Consider the following 10,532-nt stretch of genomic DNA (forward strand, 5'->3'; position numbering starts at 1 on the left):
GAGAGAAGCCACCACCCACACTTCTGTGTGATACCTGGTGTGGCTGCTGGTCACAGAGTGCACTGAGATACCAGGCCCTCGAAGGCTGGAGCTCCTGGGGGCAGCAGAGCAGAATCCTCAGGAGGGGCCCTTTCTCCGTGGCTGGTGGGCAGTAGACAGTAAGAACAAGTTTGGAGCAGGAAAACCTGCCCAGAGACCTCTGGAGACTCCCAAACCTAACCACGGGGAACAGCACTGGGGGGGATTCAGGCTCTGAGTCAGAGGGAGGGGCGCAAGCCGGTACAATGTGGGTAAGTCCCATTAACATGAGCTCACCAGCTGGCTGGGTGTGGCTGCAACTGAAACCCTTCTTCGGAATACCTGGACCTTCAGCGGAGCATGGCCGACACCGCAACAAACGACAGCTCTTCCAACGGCCCTGGGGCAGGACCCAGGCTGGGTTTATCCAGTCAAGACGTGAGCACTCCTGTTAGTCTGTTTAGTACCTTCTGGCCCATGACGGACACAACAGAAGCAAAACACCCAAATCCCGTGCTCCAGGAAGGAGCCTCCTGTAAACCCTTAGAGCCAAATCCCTAACAGCAGCGTGGCCGGTGTCTAACTGTGGGCATCACCCGCGAGTACCACAAGAGTGTGGGCACAATCAGAGCAATCAAGGCGGGCTTCATGGAGGAAGTGTGGGTTGAGCTGAAGGACAGGGAGAACTGAGAAGGAAAGGGAGGACATTTCAAGCTGGCTGGGGAGAGACCATAAGAGAAAGGACAGTGTTGATGGAGTGGGCCCTCTGGAAAGTGCCAGGCCTGTGCTAAGTGCTTTCATGCCTCACCTTGTTTAATCTTCCCAACTTCACTCTGAGATAGGTGCTGTTATTGCCCACATTTTGCAGTTGAGGAAAGTGAGAACTCAGAGAAGTGCAAGAACTTGCCTGTAATCACACAGCATGTTCCTGGGCAGCCAGAGGCAATCCCAGGGTGCTCTAGCTGCAGATGCTGCTCTCGACCTCCCCACCAGGGCCAGCAGTGGCGTCAGAACTTCCCAGGCAGACTTGCTGCGGCCCTTGGCAGACAGCCCCAACGTCACATTGCAGGCTGACGAGCTCCCTGCTCAGCGGAGCAGTCCAGGTCATGCCCGCAAGCCTGGCGCCCTGCCTGCCCCCTGAAGATGTCTTCAGTGGGAATCACAGCCAACGAATGTACCAGCAGGACGAGACAAGCTAAATGCTCAGGAGGCTCCTGGGGAACAAAGCGGCTCTGTGAGCAGCCCCGGCCAGAGCAGAGCCCTGGAGGGCTGACGGGAACTGGGCCCAGCCAACCCAGGCGTCCTGAGGATTCCTCAGAGCCTGTGCGTGCTGTGGCCTGCTCCCTGTGCTCTGGGGGTTAGGACGGGTACTTCTTGAGCCTTGGACCCCAGAGCCACTCAGCCAGCCTCTTTCCTACCCACCCAGAGCCCGCCTTCTGTCCTGGGAGACCCAGAGAAATGGCCTCAGCTGAGGTCCCCACAGGCCAGCCCCTGGGTCCCTCCTGTACCCTCATGCTGGGACTGTGTTCTCAGGGAATTCCACACATCTCATGTCCCCCTGACTCCCAGAGGGAGAATGGAGTTCAGGCTGGTCAGGGCTGAGCACGCAGAGGAACCTGAGTGTGTCCCAGGCTTGGTCCCAGCCCCCACCCCCGAGTGGACAAGCCCCTTCTCATAGGGCTGAAAACCTATCCCTAACCGTGAGCCCATGTCCACCTTAGCCGCCTGTGAATAGCTCTGGGGGAGGCTGCTGGGAGGACAGAGAGGGAAGAATCAGGGTGCTAAGTGCTCTGACCTTGGAAGGTAGAAAAAAAAAAAAAAAAAACCACAGCAATAGGAGGATCACTTTGGAGAGGGGTACTGATAAATTCCTGGACTTGTCCCCCAAACATGGCCCCTGGGACAAAAGTCAGGGTAGACACATTCCTCTTCACCCTGCCTCCTCTCCAGTGTGAACCTTGGGCACCCCAGGTGCGAGACTCTGTTCTCACAAAGCCAGCCCACCTCTAGCCCAGCTTATTCCTCAGGCAGGAGGGCTCCCCTCCACCCTGCAGATGGCCAGCCGCAGGCACCAGGCAAAGGACCACAGACAGAGGGTCATCAGGGAGTGTGGGGGTGAGGAGGAGCAAGAAGAGTGCATACATGCCCCGGGTCCCACTCCCTCGTAGAAAAGCGTCCCTGTTCTGGTGCTGCACCCACATCATGGACACACACTCACGCTCACACCCTCTCCACTTGGCGCCTCCCAGAGGCAGGAGGGGCGGGGGCCAGGGCTCCAAGTCACAGGCACATGGAAGGCCGTGATGGTTTGGCTCTGCCACAGCGGCTTGGGAGAAGAGGCTTCTCGAACCCATTCCACCACTTGGCTGCATCCCTGGGAGATTGTGAGGGCAAGCCCTGAAAGCGGGCACTCAGCACTGCTGGTTCCTTCGGTCATTCCCTGTGCAGGGTGACGCTGTGCAATGTTGCCTAGCTGCAGTGTGGCTGCACGGCTGAAGGCAGCCGGGAATCAGAGAGATGATGGAGACGAGTGAATGGCAGTGCAGTGTGCATTCATCCGCAGGGAGCGTGTGTGCCCGAAGGAAAGGAACTTGCCTTACAGAAGCATTTCCTTTCTGCCGTGTGTTCCCTTTCACAGACGAACAAAGTGAGCCACAAAGAGGTTAATCCTTTGCCCAAGGTCACATGACTAGCAACCCCAGAGTCAGGACTTCAGCGTCAAGTCTTTGCTCTTCCCACTATATCCCAGTGCCTCTCTGGTACCCGTGACACAGGCCCTGACTTCAAGGACGAAACCTAGGAGACCTGGAACCCTCACCTTTGGCCACTCGGGCCTTCAGAGCGTCCAGCTGCCACCACTCAGAGAAGAGAGGCCTGAGTGGTCAAGGGCAATCAGGAGGAAGAGTGGGGTGGCTGGACCAGGTGGTGAGTGACAGGAACCTTCCAGTTTTAGTCTCTCCTGGAGAATGTGGGATAGGAAAGGGGAAATGGGAAGGCATCGTTTTCCTATGACTTTCCCAAGGTCACGAAACAACCCAGCCTGACCTATTTCTCTTGCTACCCAAGCTAGATCCTGGAGGCAGGGTGAGGCCTGGAATCCAAGACCATCAGTTCCATGTTTCTCCAGCTATCTCAGTTCTCCCTGAATCGGAGTCTAGGCCCTCTACACTGCGCCCATAGAGGCAGCACCTACACCCAGATTAACATGTGCCTGGCTTAAGGCCCCAAAGCCTGAATTGCAGCCAGGAGGCCTATCTGTCAACCTTGACAGCCTGGAACGCACTTTGGAGGTTGGGGAACCTCCCCCACCTTCATTCTCAGCATTCCCAGGGCAGTGTGAACTGCCTCGAACACCCTCACCCGGTCCACCAATTCCTGGTTCTGAGCAGAATCATTTTTTTCTGTCTGGAATCATCCCCCTGGGCTCCCGGGCCCTGAAACCACAGACCTGCTTCCCCTAAATCTCTCCTTTAACAAAGTCGGCTGGTGCTCAGCAAGCAGAGCCGTCCCCCTCGAGAAAGCATCGTGTCTCCAGGTAACACCTGAGTGATACCAAGAATGGGAAGGAGGAGGGGTCCCCAAGGAGCCTCAAGCCCGCCTTGTGGAGGGAGAGCTTGGTCTGTGCTGCAGGGCCATGCTGGAGGGAGAGGCTGGGGTCCTGCGTCACCTGAGCACCGACCTCAGCTCTGACATTGCCTCTCTGGGCAACCTTAGGCAGGTCCCTCTCATCTCTGGGACCTCGGCTTTCTCATCTGTAAAATAGAGAGGTGACTCAGATGAACCCTAAGGCCCATTCCTCTTCTCTTCATTCTACGGCTCTGTGATGTTCCCTCTCCTCTGGCCTCAAATGCTTGGGGGTCTTGGCCAACTCCCATCTGACTCTCTCCAGACGGGTCCTATCCTTACCCTCCACAGTTCAGAGCCCATCCTAAGATTTCTTCCAACATACTGTCCCCAGCTCTGTCATGTGTGTGTTCTGAGAAGCCTCACTCTGCCTGCTCCTTTCAGGGCCTTGACCTCTCGGGGACTGGCTCTCATGGGTCGTGTGTCCCCGGTGCCTAGAACAGTGCCAGACACACAGCCAGAGCTCTGGTTCCTTGAGCCAAAAACCAGACACAAGTTGGCATCGCCCTACTCACCTTGCCGCTCCCTCACCCCGGTCTCCTGGCCGAGGATGCTCACAGCCAGGGCATGGAGCCCCTGGCTTCCTTGGGGACAGAGAGGAGCATTTGCCTTTCCTTGGGGAGCTCTGAAGCCCACCAGTTCCCAGGCACTCATGAAATGGGCAGCCTCGGGGCCAGGTCATCCTGCCACCGCAGGGCAGCGTGGTGAACACTTTTCTGTCTCCTGCTTTGAAGTGTTTGCTTAAGTCACTGGGCTGCTCCGGCCAAAACATGATCCTGCCCACACTCTTGGCACAGGCCCCGCACGGGGCACACAGCAAGAAGCCAGCAGGTGCAGATGAGGCCAGAGGCCCAAGGATGGACAGAGGTGGCAGAATGAGTCTCCTTCTTGAGGGTACAGCCTCAGTTTGCTAATCTGAAAACTAGCTTTTCCTTAGCTGGACCAGCTCAAGGGTGAGGTGTGTCAGGAGGGTACTTTGTGAATACTTAAGATTTATCTGCATAACTCAGTAAATCCCCAAACCCTGTTTGGTATGAATAAGTGAGGTTGTGTGCACATGCGTGTGCGTGTGTGTTGAGATGTGTGGAAGAATAGGGTTGGAGGACGGCCAAGCTCTGGATCGGAGGGCAACACAGAGATGTGCTTTAAAGCGGAGAAACTTGGACGGAGTCACAAGTCAGAGGGCTTGGAGACAAGCTGGAAACCCCTTCTACAAATAATGCTTCCAGGGGCAGCCCCCATCCTGCTTCTTCCTGGGTCTAGCACTCGGGTCTCCAGGCTCTGGTCACAGCGGGCCCTTTGTGTCCCCTCCTGGGGGACAGCTTCCCTGCCCTTCCTTCCCTCCTCGAGGGCTGAGCCAGGTGCCTCTCCTCTGCACTCTCGCAGCATTCTGTGTTCCCATGGGACAACGGTCTTGTCACCTCCTTGCTTCCCCACCAGAGTGAGACCTTTTCAGGGCAGAGGTTGTGCCTTATTTTTCTCGGTATCCCCAGGACAAGAAGCTGGCACTCAGTAACAGTTTTTAAGTGAATGAATGGATGAATGAATACAGCTTGCAAATGTCGGGGTGGGGGAGGAGTAGGTTGCTACCGAGGAGACTCTGTATTGCTCCAGAGACAGGTATGGTGTGGATGCTCACCTGCTTTCACCATGAAAAGCAGACGATGATTCAACAGAGCCCCAGACTGAGTTGCATTGGATGTTAATGTGTTCTTTGCCCCTCTCTCTTTTTTTTCTGAGCCTCTTTTTCTCTGTATTTCTATTTCTGCTATCTGTCTGTGTGTCTCTCTGTATCTTTGTTATCCCCCCACAAGCCCTAACTCCGCCCCACAGTTTAATTCTATCCAAGATGCCCTTTGAGCCATCGGCCTCTCTCCCTCCTGTCCTCTGCTGCTCTAACCTCTGACCTGGCTTCCTCCTTCCTAGGTCTCCCACCCATGACTAGTCCCCAGATTCTGTCCATCTCTCTTGGTGACTTCAGAGGAACCCCTGGGCTCACCTGTCCCTCCTGCCCCATTATGCAAAATCTACCTGCCCAGAATTTTGCTGAGACAATAGGAAAAGGGCTGGGGGGGAGAGCCAACAAGCTCCCAACCCCAGAAAGTGTTCTGGAGCCCCCAGCACCTTCATCCAGGTTACCTTGGGGGATACACCTGAAAGGGAGGCTGAAAGTGTCTCCAAGGTGGGGTCTTGTATGAGGTTTCATCCTTAGCTCTGCAGGTTCAAAAGTTAAAGTGACACAATGGACTACGCACAGCATTTGAAGCCAGAATACCCAAGTTAGAGTCTTGCCTCTTCTGTCCAGGTCTTTGTGACCTTGGGAAAGTTATTTCACTTCAGTCAACCTCAGTTTCCTCATCTGAAAAATGAGAGCAATGTGCCTACATCACATGGTTGTTATGAAGATTAAACCAGATAACCCATGTGAAAGCCAAGTGTTACTACAGAAAGTCAGTCAGACTCAGGGGAGATCAACTCACATTTACAAAACTCACACTAGACCAACTGTTAGACCAGAATGCCTGCGGTCATTTAAAAGAGAGACATGTACCTGCAGGTAGCCCCAGATGCTCCGATCAGTTGGGCAGTGCATTCTCTGCTCCGAAGGGACCAAATTACAACTGGAAGTTTCCCTGGCAGGCATGGGATCTCAGCAAGGGGACTCAGTTGTTTGAGCTTGATGTCCACTGTCACCTGGCTATAGGGAAAGCTCGATGACTCATCTGCTTTCTAGGAATTGCCTGCCCAAAGTTTAGAACATGTCAGGCTACCCACACCACTGGACAATACTGGAGACATGTGGACAAATTCTTGCCCTTTGGCTCTGCTTCCTTTAAAACTCCATCATACAGTCATTCATCAATCCCATAAGTCTACACTGAGCTCCTACTGAGTGCCAGACCCTGGGCTACATGGTAGGGATACAAAAGAGAATGGACAGGCAATGCCCTGCCCTCCTCCTGGAGTCCACAGTCTTTGGAGAGAGACTGACAGTTGAACGTGTAGCTACCATCAGGGGGATCAGTGTGTTGTTACCACGGTGTTGTGATCAGTGTGTTGTTACCATGGTGACAGAGAGGGAGCCGTGGGAACAGGGCAGCCAAGCCCGTGCAGGGGCCTGCGGAAAGGCCCCTGGAGGAAGTGTCCATGCACACATCCCTCCTCCTGTAGGTGACAGGGCATGCTTGGGTGGCTTGCACGCTAGCTTTCTTCAGCCATGCTCAGGCCCCTGGCTACACCCTGACAACTCTGAGTGACCTCGGGTGTTTCCTAGTCCCCACAAGCCACGCAGCTATAAACTCTCCCTTGGGCTGGGCTTGCAGACAATTCACCCTTTCAGTCACTCAAGAAATATTTATTGTATCCCTATTACATGCTGAAGCTAGCTCATTTTGCCTTCCTAGGGGTGTTTTTACCCTCACTCCCAGGGGTGCCCCACTGAAGCCCCCTGTACTGATTCCAGCCCACCTCAGAGCCGCTGTTTTCTTCTGGAGAGATGCAAGGACAATTCAGGACTAGGGCAGTGCTGCTCCAGAGGTCGCAAAGGAAGGGGCTCCTGGCATCGGGGGGCGATTCTCTCTCCCGGGAGAAATGTCCAGACACTCCCCCAACCTGCCTATCCAACTTATGAGGCTCTTACACAGTGCTCAACAGCCACAGGATGTGTAGGCAGCTCCGACTCAGCCAGCAGGCAGCAGCCTGGGCAGAGCCAGGACCCAGGGGGACATTAATTCCTGGAAGTGACAGAAGCCTATGAATTAGAGGTTTGCTGGCCTTCAGGTCACCTTACATGTAATTGTAAGTCCAGCTTCATGAGCTCCTTCACCATATCCCAAACCCCCATGCTCCCCCTGCACCCTGCCCGGGACCTTAGGAGGGCAAGGAATACATTCCCTATTGCCCTAGTGGACAGACCAAGGTGCAGAGCTTACAAGTGACTTAAGGTTGGGGACAAAACTGGGAACCAGGTCTCCACCACAGCCCCAAACCTCCCAAGGGCCCTGAGGGCCTCCCAGACATGGCTCGTCCCCTTCGTCAAGGGTGCTCAGAGGTCTACCGTCCCCCCCGCCCCGACCCCCGATCTCCAACCTTCAAAGCAAGCAGCCCGAGGACCCCACCCCTCGGGGGGCCTCAATGGGTCCCATTGTCCTAGAGGCTATTTGGCTTGACCTCAGCCCTGTAAGCAGCAGGACAGCAAGCTCAGAGAGGGGTCTGCCTTGTCCCCTCCTCAGCCTCCACTGGCCGCCTTGGGGGAGCCTGTGGAGCAGGGGCCCCGCTGAATGTGACCTATTGTCTTCGGGGTGGATTTAGGAAGTGCCAAGCTCCCATCAAACAGCCCTGCTCCTCAGGTGAAACAAAAAAAGGGCTGTTCATTTGGGACCTTTTCCCCCTTATCTCCTTTTCCTATCTCCTCAGGCTTAGCTATGGTGTAGTGTTCAAAACCACTTCCCCTCGGAGCCAATCAGAAGCCGGCCCAGCCGTGGCCCTGAGGTGAGGGTATTTATAAACGCCTCCCTGGATTATCTGGGCAGAGCCCTTCCGCACACCTCTGGAACACCTTTCAGCTGCCCGCTCCCCAGGCACACCTGCAGCCCTGCCCAGCGGCCCCCTCACCCGCCGGTAAGCCCCGCCCAGGCCATGCCGCCGGGCTGGGGGTCATCCCTCGAAGAGGGTGGGCACCGGGGGTACTGAGAGGAGGGATGACAGGAGCCAACCGGTTGTGGGGGTAGGTTGGTTGCCAATCTGAGCACAAGTGGCAAGGGCGCTCCAGCCCCTGAGTGTGAGAGCAGCCCCAGCTCTTCACCTCTGGAGGGGGCTCCTCACCTCCACATAAGGACCTCAGCTGCAAAGCTGGAGGCTGAAGGGAGCTTGCAGGACGGGAGGTCTGGTGGAGAAGTTCTGCCAGACACCAAAACGGAGTGAGGCGAAACAGCCAGCTCCTTTGCAAGGGCTTCTTTGCTCTGCAAAGGAGAGAACAAAAATGCTGGACCCTCCTCGGCACCAGCCTTTGAAGGGGCTGGCTGCACCTCTCCCTTTTCTTTTCAAGTCTTGGAAGCAAGAAGCTCTTAATGCTTGGCTCACCGGCCTGCTCTGCGGGGCTGTCTCCCCTCCTTCTGCCCCCCGCCGATGTCCTCTTTCACTCGTTCACTTCTCCACCAGCTTGGGGTACCTGCTTGGGCTGCACGAAATTTCATTTGTCCCCATTAATCCTGAGAAATTGGAAGAGGTGGAAGGAGGGCAAACCGAGGATTAGGAGAGGGCAAGCCAGGGGCCAGCTCCCTCAGGCAGGGGGAGCAGGACCCAGGGGACCAGTGTCCCAGGTGAATGCTTCAACACAGGAGGAGTTGGGCTAGGACAATGGTTTAGGCCAGCTCCACAGGCTTCTGGCCTCCCAACCCCTCATCCTGCAGCTCTGAGGGATCCCAAGTCACCCTCAGGCAGTGCTCCCGTTCCTCAAAACCACCTCACGGGGTCCCCAGCCCAGGTCAAGCAAAGCTTTTATCATCCTAGCATAAACTCCCACTTACCCTTGGCCCCAATGGGTCTGAGCACCAGAAGGAAGAGTGACTGTAAGGGTGTGCCCCTCAGAGTGGATGCTGTCCCAAGCAGGGCAGCCCCATGAGGACTATGCCCCTGGATGGCCTCCTCACACAGACACCCCTCTCCCAGAGCCCCGCAGCGCTCCCCACTCCCTCCCCTCGGATCTGGCATTCAGACCTGGCAAGACCTTCCTCGGTCCACACGGAGACCAGCACACAGGCCTCCGCACCAGGATGGCCTTCCCAGGCACTTGCCAGGGCCCGGTCCACTACTCTGGAGGCTCATTTGCAGGAAACCCTGGGGGCAGAGTCCGACTCTTTTTCTCTCTTAATGTCCAGAGTCTTCCCAGGCATCAGCTTGTAGTGGGCATTTAGAGAACGTGTGTGGAATTGAAATAAACAGCCGGAGTCTGACCCCAGGGAGCCCCCTGGGGGAATGAGGGATGGCACAGCGCTGACCGAGCTCTGGACTCCTTGAACTAGAGTGGCCCAGGCCTTCACTGGTCTCCTCATCCACTCACTGGCTTCCAGGCAAGACTAACCCTTGTGTCCTTACAGACATCTCGGAGTCTAACCTTAAAGGACCATTTCAGGGATCCCACGACCTTGGGCAGATCTCACTGCTGGACCTTATCTCCTCAGCCCAGCAGCCACGCCCCCTGCCCAGTAAGGAAAGCAGAGAGGGAGAGGAGAGCAGGCTTGGAGATGAGGAGTGGGCATTCAGGGAGTGGTGCAGGGAATCCCTCCCCTACGGGAGACACCAGCCCTGGAGCAGCCCAAGCACAGGGAGGCAACTCTGCGACAGCTCGTCCTCTCCCGACATTACTGATGAGGAATTGGGGGGCGAAGAGGGGTGGGAATTGTCCCCAGAAACACGGGGACAGTAGAAATAAAAGCAGTATTGATAACATGCCCTGGAGACCCACAGGCCTTTGCACTGTCACTCCGGACACGGTCCTCAGCTGAGACCCCCAACCCTCCTATCCCAGCCCCGCTCCACCCCAGCCCACCCGGCCACTCAGAGGTGGCCCTTTCCCTGTGGTTCCCACCCTGGATGAGGCGGGGAGGAACCAGCAGCTAGAGCAAAGGGGAGACTCAAAGTGACCTTTCCTCTCCCCGGAACACAGCGATCTCCAGGCAGGGACCGGTGATAAGAAGCCAGGGTGGGTTGGCCAAGCCAGGGCGCTCCGTGCCTGGCACATGCGCAAGTCAGAGAAACCCCCCCCCCCCGACACATACACACACCAAGCAGGGCTGAGGAGGAAGTCAGCCTGGGCCACAATGACAGGATCACCTCCAGACCTGACCGAAACCCCACAAGCGGGCTCCCTGCCTCCCTGCCCGCCAGAT

General features: G+C 56.2%; 1 protein-coding gene across 4 annotated transcripts in view; it reads left to right on the forward strand.

Moving 5' to 3' along the window:
• The first annotated feature begins 8,178 nt into the window (after positions 1-8,178).
• Positions 8,179-10,532, forward strand: part of SLC26A9 (solute carrier family 26 member 9) — a 29,136-nt gene continuing 26,782 nt past the window's right edge. For 3 of the 4 annotated variants that reach the window (XM_044758372.2, XM_070497483.1, XM_044758373.2), the window contains exon 1: positions 8,185-8,262. The gene's annotated coding sequence lies outside the window, so the exon portion shown is untranslated. Of the gene's footprint in view, positions 8,263-10,532 lie in introns of all 4 variants that reach the window. The other variant, XM_044758374.2, reaches the window with a different exon arrangement.

The sequence above is a fragment of the Equus asinus genome, chromosome 25 (genome assembly GCF_041296235.1).
Source record: "Equus asinus isolate D_3611 breed Donkey chromosome 25, EquAss-T2T_v2, whole genome shotgun sequence".
NCBI lineage: Eukaryota > Metazoa > Chordata > Mammalia > Perissodactyla > Equidae > Equus > Equus asinus.